This window comes from Schistosoma mansoni, assembly GCF_000237925.1.
Source record: "Schistosoma mansoni, WGS project CABG00000000 data, supercontig 0013, strain Puerto Rico, whole genome shotgun sequence".
Lineage (NCBI taxonomy): Eukaryota > Metazoa > Platyhelminthes > Trematoda > Strigeidida > Schistosomatidae > Schistosoma > Schistosoma mansoni.
The window spans coordinates 3465481-3481393 of NW_017386025.1; the positions used below are offsets into that span (position 1 = coordinate 3465481).

The 15913-nt window shown below is 31.4% G+C and overlaps 1 protein-coding gene across 1 annotated transcript in view; it reads left to right on the forward strand.

Annotated features, from left to right (window-relative positions):
- Smp_076960.1 (hypothetical protein) overlaps positions 1–11784 on the forward strand; it is a gene marked incomplete at its 5' end in the record, with an annotated part of 48727 nt that extends 36943 nt beyond the window's left edge. The window contains one exon of the mRNA XM_018790937.1: positions 11578–11784. The remainder of the gene's footprint in view (positions 1–11577) is intronic.
- Positions 11785–15913: the final 4129 nt, after the last annotated feature.

Consider the following 15913-nt stretch of genomic DNA (forward strand, 5'->3'; position numbering starts at 1 on the left):
GATATATAACAGTTATAACAACCTCATCATCTTCTAAATTTAGGGTATATACTGCTAACAATTGAATTTTCTTTAAACTCTTAACTTCATATGATTATTTTAGGAAAATTGTCATCACTACAAAATACTTATTTCAAGGCTGGAAAGTGGAGCACGAAATTCACGCTGAGTAGATTTTTCACGGTTAATTAATGACAAATATTTGATTATTATCTTAGTGAATATTTTTTTCTAAGAACAATTGTTTGCATTTAAATTAGTCATTTGTTTGTGTTTTTAGTCTTTCAAATCAGTTTCTATCGGTATATAGGATCTCATAAATATACTAAAACAAACGATAGTTTTAAATTCGAGTTGTTACACAAACCGAAGGTCCACATGAATTTAAATCCTGTGTCGGGAGTGTGAAACTCCAAAATATTTTAAATTTAGATTCTGTCATCCATTATTTAATAGTAAAATTCATTACACAATCGTCAAGACAGTTTATCAATCAAATGAATGTGAATGTGCACGATCTTCTACTAGTTCATTGTAATCAATAACTATTTTTTTTCATTATAATACATATTGCTGACTTCAGATTTAAGTCTATCAGTTGCCGTTCAGAATCTTGACCACCTGTTTATCCTAAAAAACGTTTGTTTACAAGTGAACATCGACCCATCAGTTCTATCTGCCTCAAAATTGAAAGAAAATTGAGTAGTAAGAAGATTAAAATGTACTTTTGGGTACTAAACTCTTATGTTTTTATTCTTTAGCAGACTCATACGAAACCGCTTATTCTTCTCGTGTTGGGAAATGAGTGCAGTTAAGTTTATCTTTAGACATCGATTCAAGTGTGATTTCAAACAAAAATTACCAAGAGTTTAATTTAAAGTGTCATATTCCGCTTAGTTAGCTTCCAATTCTCTCTTTCCTTGCTCCTACAACTCACTTCTAAATGATCTCATGAGTTATAATTTGTTTGCTTGCTATTAACATTGATAAGATTTAAACAAGGCACTGAAGTTTAATGGTTATATGATTCTACTTCCATTTACCACTTAAATGTTCACTCTGTTTATTTCGACTTTGTTGGCCAGAAAAACCAGTAACTCTAATGCGAAATGTACTCATTAAAATTCAATGCTGAAACCTGTAACCACAGAGTTATCGGTCATAATGAATGACATTAGGTTGTAAATACTTCTCAAAACTGAAAATAATTTGTAAGGAGAAAGCTCACCCGATAAATTATTCAACGTATTTTACCTAGTTTGTCAACTTAAGTTTCTCAAATACGTTTTATAGATTAGTAGAAAGATGCCAGATTTTAGCTTATTATTGCTTAAAATAGGTTAAAAAGGATAACCGTTTATAGCACAAGAATGCATATATATATATATATATATATATATATATATATATATATATATATATAACGTATTCCATAGGAACGGTTTATCGATCAATTTAATCCTAACTTTATATTTTAAGGATTTTTACTACAAATTTTATTACTTTTCTTGATTGATTTGTATACATTTGTAGAAGTTCACTTCGTTTTATCCCATTTAATAATTGAGTGATTTATGACCTCATAAGACTTGACCTTGATGTTTTTTCTTTGAAGTTTTCTCGCAAAAAATCCTGTTGATGTAGATATTTATATCATACAATTTTTCCTATTTCGAAAAGTTATGAAAAATTCTTTCTATGACATTTCGTTTAAATAAAAAGTCGCTATGGTTATATTCTTACCGTGTTGTAAAACACAAAAGTATTTTAAATGTAGTAACTTTTCACAGAAAAAATGAATCGTTTGATCAATCAAATAATGATTAGATGAGATGTGCGACTGTGTACATACATTTTCAAATCTGTCACCATTCTCATTCCTTTCTCCCAGTCAGTCCATGTCATCCTATGATAACTTCATACTCGATCTTGTCCATTCTAACATGTTTTCTGTAAGCAATACCTAGGCATATATTGCAATATCACTTACAATCTATATATACAAATCACAGTGTTTTAGATGTAATAACTTTTCACAGAAAAAACGAATCGTTTAATCAGTCAAACAATGATTAGATAGAAATAAATTCTAAAAATTGGATATGTTTAATGAGGATTCATTAACAGTTGTTTTTCATATAACCTTCATAGTTTAACGTTTCGCACTAAGGTTTCGTGACATTACTCCAGTGACAGGCAACTGATGAACTCTGTTTTCTTATTGTTCTCCCAGATGTTTTTGTTTATTTAGCTTTATTTTATTCACAACCTTATGTTAGTCTGGAAATGAGTGTTTTGAAGTTCATCAATGGACCCAAAAGCTTTGCATATAGCAAAGTACTCATAGAGCTCCACAGTATATCTTGATCCTCTAAATAATCGATTTACAAAAGAAAATTTGTCTATTCTCACATACTTATGGAGAAATACGAAGGCCTTAATTATTTCCCATTATAGATTATTGGTCTTGGTTGTACATATTTGCGGACCGATTGAATCAAAATTGTTGTTTTTCTATTTTCAGTCATTTCTATATATTTTTTGTGGATTATTTTTTACCTAAGGTCTAAGTAATCTCGGAAGATATTTAATCACGACATTCCTTTCAAATTCATTTCTTAATCATATTAGATCCTACAACAGCTATTGCATTAATTTTCACGGTAACAGTTAATCAAATATTATTTAAGTAGCAATATAATTTCAAACACATACAAACATGAGTAAATTTCAACTCTATACAAGCACATCTTGTTTCAACCTATCAATTACATTGTAGATAGTCTTTAATACTATTCTATTTCGCGAGATTGTTATGTAATGGTTCAGTTTTTAGTTTACATCAGAGTGACAATTTACCTATCAATTCCTAAAACTAATAACTAATAATACTCTCAAAGTTGGTTCGAAATTAAACAATTGATTATCTTTCACTGTATTGTGTAGTTATTTTAAAGTAGCTGTGAAAAGTGTTTGTTCTATTACTGCAGTTTGATGTTTCTCTTTACAATTATATCTTTGCCACCATTGTGTTATCCGTTGGTTCAAATTTCACTTCAATAGTCATACTGCAGTGAACTAGAACACCAATGGGGGGACAACCGAATATATTTTAATACATTACAGAATATCTTGGTAAAATCTGAGATCCATACAGTATATACTTCATTGGTAAAATATCCATCAATTGTCTGAGACTTGGTTATTCCTCCCTTTCCATACCAATCGCTCTCTGTTCTCCTTCTCCTCTCTTAGATTTTGTCAACCTTCTATCGCCAGGCATTCCGTTCTCGGTTGATGATACATACTACTTATATCTGTCGACATCAGTAGCACACACATAATAGTATTAAGAATAATAATAATGCAGATTTTAATTTTTTGTCAGCCATATTTATTCTACAATACATTCTCTGCTTTACAACGAGAATTATTTTGCCTTGTTTATATGTCTTTTGAAAAGAGGGTTAATAATGATTTTTTTTTACCAAAACTAATGTCATTTGTTATGTGAACAACAAAAAGCAAACAGAAATATAAAGAGACTTTTTTGTGTGTATCGATTATTATCATCATCTACTAACCTTTTAATTTATAGGAAAGTAATGTATAAACTTCTTTTTTTAAACAATATCTTTACTTATCACATGTCCCAATAGGTTTTAATCAATTTAAGAATATGATTACTTGTGAAATGACTTTAAAATTAAATGGAACCTAAATTCTAACATTTCTACAAAAATAATGTTTCTGTCATCTCCCATTAAGAAAGAAATAAATAAATAGGTAGACATGTAAATCAGTGGTGCATATCATGAATAACAACTCACTACTGTATGTGGTCACATAGTCATAATCATTATTTTCCATGGATATAAAGCATGGCAAACAGATTTAATTTATCATAGTTGAAATCATGAGTCAATTGAAGCTAGACCATCATGGAAAACCTGGAAGCACTGGACGGCCGTTTCGTCTTATTATGGGACCCTTCAGCAGTGCGCATCCACGATCCCGCACTTGCAAGATTCGAACCCAGGACCTACCAGTCTCGCACCGGAGCACTTAACCGAAATCTCCACAAAACCCCTTCAGATTTAATCTAACTTGATCAAACACATATATAGTCGAGTTACTTTTATCTGAATATTCGTTTTGAAATGACTATTCAACATTAAAGTGATTGACAAGGATAAATAAATGAGCATAAATAATTTTTCAAGTTTGGTTCTTTGATCATTTTGATATAGCTGATTTGACGAAAATAAAGTTTTTAAGTTTGATGATTGATTAAGCGATCTCCGTATAGCTACTGAACTATGCATCATTATTTTATAAGTGGTTAATAATTTTTTTTTCTTGTATGTCCTCTAAATTATAGGTAATTCAGAGAAAGTTCTTAAAGTACTTAGACGACAGTGAGTCAACCTGTTATTTTTTATACTAGTCTATTCTATCTGAGAGCTAATACCTATATATATTACTGATTGTTTCTGAGTAAAACAGTCTTGATATATGAATTAAGGGTTAGCAGTATCATAGTGTGTTTTATTTTTCCCTTCATTCCCACTTTCGTAACCTTTAGAATGTTTATACATGTAAATTATTGAATGCGCTGAAACACATGAATTCCGTACTTACCTCTATAAAACAATCATCTGTGCCAAAATGTACAAAAAAACATCTCACATTTCAAAACTGATTTAATTTTTATAATGGGAAATTCCATGTAAAAGGAAGACGGAATTATTGAATTGGTTTCGAATTCATCACTTCAAGTGTAAAAAATGATAATAAACATCATTGTAGAAGCTTATCAACCTAATTTTGTCAATAATCGTAGTAAAACTTCTCAATCTGTACCAACCACGGTCAGACGCATACCACCAATCAACATGTTTACAGTGAATCTACAATAAACTGTTTGATTTTAATTATATATACGCCTCTAGGTATCTATTGTACTGTTCGACTCCTACATAAATCTCATAAACACAGAGAGTTAGCTTACCCAAGTCTGTAGACATACTTTAGTAACATACTATACTATTAAATCTCAACTTTTTAATTCAAATAATAATCCTTATCACAATAAATAAACTGAAAAGACAAAACTGCAATTCATATTGACCTTCAAAAAATTACAACTAATCAGTCCTTTCATATTTCTGATTACAAAGACTTAACTGTCAAACTATTTTAACAGGTATGCTTGACGATACCAGATTTTGGACACTAGTGTAATGTATGTTCAAAGCAATATTTATGTTAGGCGGATGGAGTTTTATTTCTACTCAGCACTCGTCATCAACGTATACCTACAATCTTGAAACAACTGGTGCTTCCTGACAGATTGACTTCTCTGTTATCCAACCTCACTGTCTGAGACGTTACTACTATTATGTTCGGGCCGCCACTGACTTTCTGTAGGACTGGCATACTTACAAATGGTTGATCACTAAATAGTAGCCAATATTATGTTTGTCTGTTTCATTAGTGCTGGTCGAATTTTACTGATCAAGCTTCAATGCGGTCATTATTCTAAATGATTGATTATCGAGTCAGGAAACACTAGTCCCCTCAAGATTACTGGTATACGTTGCTAAAGAGTACCAACTAGCACGGAACGTAGAGTTTATGGTTTCTTGTAATCTTCCTCCAACCACCTAACATCTCAGTATATTGCACGCAATAACGAGTCTCTTTAATTAGTAATTATATCGCAACTTGATCAACATAATCTGGTCACCACAAATATAGCATTGGTCATTATTCAGTGATCAATCAGTTGTACTGTTTTTATCAGTGTTTATATATATATATATATATATATATATATATATATATATCTTGTAAGTTTAAATGAACCTAGTGGTAAATAAACAGATTTATACCATTAAGGGATGTAAGAACAAACTACTATCACTTTTTGGGCTATAGTACAGTAATAAGTATAGAAAACAGTAACGTTTGAAATTAACAATTCCATTTACACTTGTTTAGTGAATACATTTGTAAAAATGTATGTTGTAAGTTCTAGTTTGTTGATCAGTTATTTCATTTTTTTTATTTTGTATCTTTCAATAAAACGATCGGTTTTACCGTTAGTATTTGTGAAACAAACCCAACAAGATTCAATAAACAGTTGTTTCTTTAAATTTGTGTACTATACTTTATTTTATACGGGAGAGAAATTTACTTTTGTTGTAACTATTGTGAGTACTTTTCCTTAAAATCTTGGTTGTCATGAGAACTAATTGTCTAATACTAAGATTATGGAGTAATTAGTTTTGTTGTATGTATGCAATGTTAAGACATCATTGTACTGTGTTGTATGCTATTTAAGTTCTCTTCAATACAACCTTCTGTTATCAGGCGTTCAACTTCCGATTGGTGCTACTTACTACTTATATCTGTCAACATAAGTAGCATACATCACTGTAAGACTTCAGTTGCTCATAATAACTCGGTCAGTTTTCATTGTTCACACTTTATGCTGTGCGATCGTTCGAGTCTGATACTACTATACAAGCTTTCTATACGCAACCCCAACCTCTTACCTGAGTGAGAGAACCAACAGCGAACAAGAAGTTTTATCAGGTATACAGGATCGCAAAAATATATACAACTCATAAATATGGACACATGTCCCTCAGAATATGAAGCCACATTTTCAACCAATACCATGTTTTTATTTCCTTATGAAGTGAGGCCGAATATTGAGCATCATGGTTCCATCATCAGCGTCTTTCATTTATCATTTGTTTTATATGCGATTGGCTCATTGTATCAATGTTGAAAGTCCCTATGGGTGTGTAGTAATTCAGGATTGTCTTGTGAATAACTTACCTCATGTTTCTGCAAATCATAATTTATAATCAATAAATTAAAGGTAGAAACTGGCCGTTCATATTGGTTTGTTTCGCCTGAGAAACAGTACTTTTTTTATCATCATCTGTTACAAAAGAGAACAGTAAATTTTACTTTCTTGCTAACTTCATATCTAACTGCGAAGTTTAACTTTCATTCAATTTCTGTGTAACAATAATATTTCAGTATTCAGTTCTATTTTTGCATATCAAGTACATTGCAAAGCTGGATGTACCGTAAACTAAACAGAAATAATTATTTATAACTCAATTTTTCCCTAGATGATGATATCAATCATTTTCTAGTAACCAAACTAGCAATAATTAAACTTAGTAGAACTAAGGCGGAAATAATATCATTTGCGTCTTGTTAATTATTTTGAATGACTGTTTTCATTTTCTTGTTTGAAAAACAAATATTAATCTCTACTCTGGCACTTTTTTAGTTGCATATCAAAAAATGTTTTATGCTAACATATTCCTATTATGTATATGTAATGTCTACACATACTGTGAATATATGAACACATTCTTTTTTAAACTGAAGCGAAATCAACAACAGTTAGTATTTCATTGGAATCATAAATTAATTTCAGTTAGGTCACCACTAAAAACCTGGAAACAATGGACGACCATTTCATCTTAATATAGGACTCCTCAGCAGCGCACATCCACAGTCCCTCACTCAGGACTTGAACCTAGGACCTTCTGTCTTACGCGCAAACATATAGCATCTAGACCTCTGAGTCGTCATTCAAAGGTGTTACTGTCTAACTCCAGTCAATTTACAATATTGTGCGACCACCTTTAATTGTCTTCGGTGGTTAACTGTTTCACATCTGACACAGTTGAACTTCACTGGTCACAACCTCTCACTGGAACTCCGGAAACCTTCTCACAAATTAGTACATTATAAGTTCCCGTGTAGAGTTGTGGAGATTGCTGTGGATTAATTAACATTAGACATTAACACTTTTTGATTCCGGTTCAGTGGTCTTAAGGTTAGCAGTTCGCATGTGAAATTCACCGTCGTGAGTTCGAGCCCCGCGTGTGAGGTCGTGGATGGACATTACCGAAGAGTCCCATACTTAGATGAAATGACCGTCCAGTGCTTCCAAGTTTTCAGTGGTTGTACATGATTTCAATGCAATTAAACAATCTCGTCAAAGCCAAACTTACAATTAGCATTCTCCTATCTCATTATTGTGCTTTATGCGAGACAAACAGTTAGTTTACAATAAGTTTTCAACTCAGTTTTCTAGCAATTGTTTCACCCATTGCTATACGTTTTAATGTATTGTTGGGGGTGCTAGGTCCCCAGAAATACGCTATTTCATAACGTTTCCAAAGGGCATTTTTGTACTGTATATACACGCATGAGTTGTGTGTTTGTTCGTTCGTGCTTCTCGCTGAATCTTGTCTATTCCATCTAGCTAGTAGGGCTGGGGCTTAGTGGACTAGCTTAGCTTGTCCTATTGTTATATTGCTGACTTTCGTTCCGTTTACCGGTTTAGATGATATTGTAATCTCTTCAAACATAGCGTGTATTAAGTTAAATGTATATTAATTTTGTTTAAAAATCATGTGAATTCAAGACTTTTTGTTGTAGTGAATGAGACTCAGTTTTCAATCTCCAATTAGGACACTTAATATAATTCTACACTGGTCACCTAGATACAAGACAATGAGAATCATTAGGACTAAACTATTGAAGACCAAATAAACTCAGATATTCGAAGTTTGACTAATAATTAAGAACTAGATATATACGGTCAGGACAGTAGTTTATTGATATGATTTAAAGTAAATACAGTCAACATAATATGAAATCACAAAAGAATCAGTTTTATGTATAAATTAATCTCCCATGTTTATAAAATAGATATATGAATAAAGAATATTCTTTGCAATAAATTCTCCTCTGTTCCTATGGTTTTAAATCCAATTTAATACATATCTATTTTTCACGAGAATGATCTAGTTTAAGTCAAATACATTTTATAAAATCTTATTATTATTAATCTGATCAGTGTTAAATGTGAATGTGAGTGAAATCTATGCGAATAATAATCAATGATAAATCATTATGTAATCACGAATTTGATCAAATGTTACCTCGACTACTATCTGGTGTATGAAGTGATATAAATTCAGTAACAAAGTAATAAAACCTTTGGGGTTAGTTACTAACCGAATTATTCACGTGTTTAAATGATTAATAACAATGAAGATCGTATATATGTATTCGAATAAAAATAATTTTGATTTATGAAAAAAGAAGCACAAAAACAAGGTTGTATACGCGTTTTTCTTTTAATTAATAATTACACAATACAATTCAAGTTAACACTAGTACACCAATCATTTCATATTGTATAATTGTAAACAAATTATTTTCTATAAATCTAACTATCCTTTTTGGATCATTAATTTCAATGTATAACTGTGGAACCTGATAAGAATTTATTGAAATGAATATTTGACATTCATACATCTCATGGCTGGATTGTTTTTAGTCGAAGTTTTTTTCAAAAAAAAAAGCTGTTAGAAACAAAAGAACGGACTGTTCAATAATTTGAAATTAAAATATTTAATGAGTACATTTTCATTAGAATAAAATGTCGACGCTGTTCATTTACATCTGTTTCATAGAGAAACAATTGATGCTTAAGATCCAAATATCATGATTGTCATTCAGGTTTACGGTTTTGTACACTCCGTCAGAACTATGGACAACTATTCATTTCGGGCTTAAGAAAAGGAAGAGTTGTAAAAGCCTAACCCTAAAAAATACCACACCTCACCTTGCCACATGGATTTTTGTTGCCGGTGGTGAAGCTTTTCAAAGTTCGATGCTAATATATCCAGAACTTCCTACAAAAGATTCTGTTTGACTGGCACCACGGAGTTATCCCTTTGGTTCTCTGGCCAACAGGACTACTAATAATCCAGTTTCCTTTTCAGGTATCTAGGAAATTGTCCATCCAGTGAATGGACAACCTAAAAGTTAAAAGTGCTAACAAATTTTAGCGTCTTCTGATCACATCGGAATTTCGTCCTGGTCTATATTTAGACTGTGAAATATAACCTTTAAGATCAAAGGATATTCATAGGTTACTATTGTCTAATCACAGATGCCTTCAAATCATTGTTTCTGTATGTTGGGATCACTGATTTAGTAACATTGAAGTTAAGCATAGGGTACTAGGTAAATGTGGCGATTTCGTTGATGATATAGTTCGTCTTCACTGACTAAGGAGTCGGTACATATGTTTCATATCCTCAACCATCGCCCACCTCGACGACAACGTTGTCTGTTTTCAGAGTAGACTGAAAGAAAGCTAGAGATAGCCAAACCAGGACAATGGCGTCAGTCCTTGAAGTCATTTGTGATTGGATTGAGCCATGTAGAAAGAATTGTATTCTTAGTTGTCTTACGATGTTTGAAATTGCACTATCTACTTATAGTATTCTTCAATCTGATCTAAATCACCAACTTTGGTTTGTGTTGATTTTCTCATTTTATGGCAATAAAAAGTGACAATTCATTGTTGTGCTCGATTATTTGGGCTATGCTACTCTTTTTTAATAACATATTTTATATACCAAAAAATATTATAAGATAGCAAAGATAATGTCCTATTCAGTAGAGATAGTTATTCGGACATAAAGCTGCTCTCTGTTGCTTAAAAATATTTTTTTTACTCCTTGGATTGTGCAAAACTTATTAGAATCTGTTACTTTTGGAGCAGGTCAGTTTTTCACCATGTTTTTTTCGCTACGTTGATCTTGTATTCCCTCCAAAGTTTTGAACGCTGTCAAACTTATTTCAGGTCTGCAATGTTTATGTTTCTTGGTATCGGTGATAACTTTGATGCGTTGTATAGATTTGAGCTTTGACATTGTCTGTTGAAGAAACATATACCTAACAGGTATGAAAAAATGTTGGTGTGATTAAGAACATACTACACCTTCTTATCTTCCTGACTTAGGAGTAGGCTGTGACAGTGTTGCTTAGTCTTGCCACTCCTGTTCAGTCGCGCCGTCCCTAGCATTCTAGAAGCATTTTCAAAGTCTATGATGGTAGTGTGGATATACTTCTCGAGGAAAAAATTTCAACCTACAGTACGCTAATGTTATCATTCCTTTTGATAACATATGAATGATCTGCCTCCCATCTAATCTGTATGACATGCACTCTAAGCAATCGAAATTCAAAGTAATTTTACAAAACTACCATTCATGACCAGCCAACTGGAAATATTATCCTACATCAGGTGCAGTTCTGCTTTATTCATAAAACCTGGTTAGTCCAAAGTAAGTATATTGAACGTCTTTTTGTTAGGTCATAGTTTTCCCGAAAAAATGTTTCATATCCTATTTCAATATTTACTGATTTTACTCATGGGAAATCTATTAGTTGATCAGTCTGATTCGGACTTTTGCTTTTTATTAATCTATTCAACTCTACGTAAAATGACTTTTCATATGAAACAAAGCATTTCTATGTATGTGTTCAAATCAACTACTTTGTTGTATTTTATCATATACAGCTGATCTGATGCAAACAATGTGAATTATGCTTTCAATAAAATAGATATATTTTTCACTCAGTCATAAATTTTCATTATTCTTACCATATCTTTGTTGTTATTATTGTTTTGTTAACCATCATTTTTTTTTCTTTTTTTCTTATATATCTCACTAGCTATTTACAATCAAAATGAAATAATTCATTTCGTTGGAATAAAAAAGGATCTGTGATGATTGGTTCTTTTCCTCCTCTTTTTCATATATCTGTATTCTTCATATATATATGACATTCATCAAGCAACATGTCTAATGTATCTACTATAATGTACAGCATCCTTCTTTTTCTTCATCATCAGCAGATCAACCACATAGAGGGTATTATCAAATAACAGACAATAAATGAATAATTGTCACCTTTTGTAATGATATAAATGCATAGAATTAAATCATTCTTATGATATCATCTGGATATAAACACACTCACACACACACCCAAAGAATAATAATGTATTATGATAACATGTTTATTTTTCTCTTTTAATTATTAATTTAACAATAGTAAGTTTTCTTTTCTTTCGTTTATAACTTTAGTTGTATAACAATCAATTTGACATATAGAATCAAATAGAAGTTAATAAAAATGGATTTCTGTTTCCCATTTATCATCGTAGTATTTTTTTTTAAATTTCATCTTAGTGATTATCAAATTACTGCGTTAGTCCTTTTCTCTTTATATATATATATATATATATATATATATATATATATATATATACATACTTGTGAATTGTTTATATAATGTAAATAATCCAATAAGATTAGATACACACAGAGAAGTCTCCCCTTTTTTATGTGTTGTTGAAGTTTTGTTGCCTGTTAATTTGTTTTTGGTTTTTAAAATATAATTCTTCTAATAATCTGGTTATCATTTTATCTCTTGCTATCAGTCACTTATATGATGTTCACTTTGTTCAGATTCTCATTTATTGCGTTCAATCACACATTATTTGTTGTCTTTTGGGGGAAATTATTATTATTATTCTGTCCTGTTTAACACTGTTGCTAATGTTCTTTTCTTTATTTAGAAAAACAAAACATTGTACTTTGAACAGAAATCTTTTTCCCCTAAACCAGATGTTGTATACTTCATTTTTATTCTGTTTTTTCTCCTAATATACCGACACGCTGATTACCTTTGTCACCACTTTTTTTCTGAAGTTTCTTCTAACGTGTTTCCTAATTGTGTTTTTCTGTAAATTTTATAAAGGTGCTGGTCATCTCTTTGTTTGCCGGCAATACTGTACTATTGTCGTTATTTTTGGTATGCTTGTGTTTTTCCTTATTAATTTCAGATCCAACTGCGCCTGTATGCACTTCTATGCTTTTTATGAACTCATTATCATTTTAATACCGATGATATTACTTCCTTATCTATCTTTTCTTTTCCTCTACAAATTTATTATAAATAATGTCCGGCAAATATTGATAAATTTGGGTTTTATTGGTTTATATTCTTGTTCTGTTCTGTCTATGTATGTAACCATTCAAACATACTAGACAAAGTGTTTGTAGCACTATAGTTTTATAACTCATCGATTGATTACTGTCACTATACTAAATCCACTGCTACCTCTGTCTTGCTAACGGTTTTCACAATCAAATCAAGCAGTTTATGTTTGTTTGTGAAGGTATATGTATGCGTAGTGTATTATGTAACATGTAGAATTGGTAATAATAATATTCTGCGATCAATTATTATAATTATCATGTTTCTATTTGTGTTATAAGACAAAAATAATTCATCTCGAGGTCTATGCTCTGTCTAGAATCGGTTATGAATCGACACTACTTATTCCATAGAGTTCGTGTTTTATAATTCTTAAACAAGGTATCCATTCACATATAAGATTTGAAATGATAATAGGTAGAATAAAAAATTACATAATACTTTGGAAATAATTTTATTGTCTACCTTTTCACAATGTAATTAGTTGAATACAAGTCTGAAAATTGCGATCAATAAAATGATAATAAGTCATATCTATTTTGGATAGAATAAATACCCTAATTTACTATAAACTATTTCACTTCATTTTTCTGAATAGCAAACATCTGTTAAAAGGAAGAGAAAATTATAAATAAATAGTTTTCATACTTTATATCACGAATTGATCATAGCTAGCTAAATCACCATTTAAAATTAGGGAGTTAAGATCAGTTTATGATTTAAACTATGAAAATCTCATAGTCTCTACAAGATTCCCTATACAAATATAAGGTTTGTCAAGAAAGATGGTGAGGAATTAATTTACAGTTATCAGTATAAGGTTGTGGAGGTTGTTCAGTTTAGATTGATATCATGAATAGATCAGTGTTAGACCACCATTGGAAATACCGGATAGCTGTTCCATTCTAGCATGCAACTCCTCAGCAGTGCGCATCCACGATCCCTCACACGGGACTCGAACCCAGGACCTTCTGTCTCACGCGCAAATACTTAACCACTAGACCACTGAGTTGGCGTCCAACAGTGTTAATGTCTAACTTCAACGTCAACACCATTACATGCCAGCTCAGTGGTCTAGAGATTAAGGGTTCGCGTGCGGGATCGTGGATGCACAGTTGCAAGGAGTCCCATGCTAGAACGAAACAGCCGTTCAGTGTCTCCAGGTTTTCAGTGGTAGTCCAACATTGATTTATTCATGACATCAATCTAATTTGCAATTATTTCAGCTTAAAACACGACACAGTGTGAATTCATCTGTGTCATCACCGCTACCAAACATTAATATCTTAGAGTCCTCAGACGTAACTACTACAGTTCTTCATATTACTAAAATTAATGAAAATATTTAGGTTGATACCATGTATTGATCTGACCACTAGCTACCATTATCATTCGTAGTAAGCAGTTACTAGATATAGATGGTAGGTACAGCTCCATACTCAACATAGGTTCAAAAACTCAGTAGTCTTATCCTTTGTGAATAGTATTCCAGTCACCTTTTCACTTGGATACTATTACAAAATGTTTAAATCCTCCAAGAGTTTTCATTTATTGATTGTTTAAAAATTACAGTTATGTAACGTTTTATTATATATAGCTGAAGTGTATATCCATTATTATAGCTCAGAAAATTTGAACTATCAGTTCATATAATTTGTTATAAACAAATTTAAAAACCTCATAAACTACTCAAAACGTGTTTTATTTTATTCAGTTAAGTATCTGTTATATACATCATAATGACCTGTTTGAAATCAATCATTGATAAGCTTTGAGCCATAGATCTTGCCTTTAGTATTATTTATTAGTAGACAAGTTTGTCGTTATATCCAAATATGTAAGTGAAATGTTCAACAATGTGAACTCAAAGCTTAGGGTTATAATGCTTATCTTTAATTTGTATGAAGCAACGTCATGATCGCATATTATTGCAGGATTTCTTTAACTGATACTTGTAGTTAACTCGATGAATAGCAATTCATAATTTCTAGTCACATAATTATTACAACTTTATATTTGGTTAATATATTGGAAATCAATATAGTGTTAATATTTCATGCAATTAGTTCCCTTTATGAATTTAAATAAAGCCAGAACATATATTGATGCAGAATAATATGAATTTATTATATTTCGTGGTTTCTCATCAGCTGCTTACAACCAAATATGTATTAGAAATTTTAGTATTGGGGTAATAGTGTGGAACAATTGGCATAAATGAATGTAAAGGATTGGAATGACAAAAGGTTATCAATGATAACTATATGCAAGAAAAGGTCAGAGGTTATTATGTGTAAGAATCAAGGAAGCATAAAGGGTGGGTGGTGTTATAATTGAGTGGAGTTCAAAGACATATAAGATAAAATGAGTGCTAATTTTAGAGGTAATAAAGGATTCATTGAATTAAAAGCAAATAGGATGAGTTATATAATAATTGAATAGAATTTAGAGAGTTCATATAATTTAAGAGAAACAAATGAACGGAAATCTGTGAGTGAAAGTGTCGTTTAAGAATTCGATAATGGAAGAGTGTTTTATATATATTGTTTATTTTGTCTAATATTTTTCCTCTTCTTATCTATTTAACTTTACCATTAATCTGATGTTAATAATCAATATCTGTTATATATTTATCAGGGAATAAAATTGCACAATTTTACGTTCATTATTATATAACGAATGATATTGTAAATGTCAACTGATCCATATTTCGTTTTTTATATGAAAAAAAGGCTCCATGAGGTAATTCCTGAAGTTCTAGTGAGAAGTCGTGACCAGTTGAGCTAATCCATGTCAGGTAGAGACAGGTATCTACCTCAGTACAATGGAAGTTGGTCTCGCAATTTCGTGGATTGGTTGAGGTTAGACATTAACACTGTAGGATGCCGGCTCAGTGGTCTATCGGTTAAGTGCTCTGGCGCGAGACTGGTAGGTCCTATGCTCGAATCTCGTGAGGCGGGATTGCGGATGCGCACTGCAAAGGAGTCTCACAATAGGACGAAAC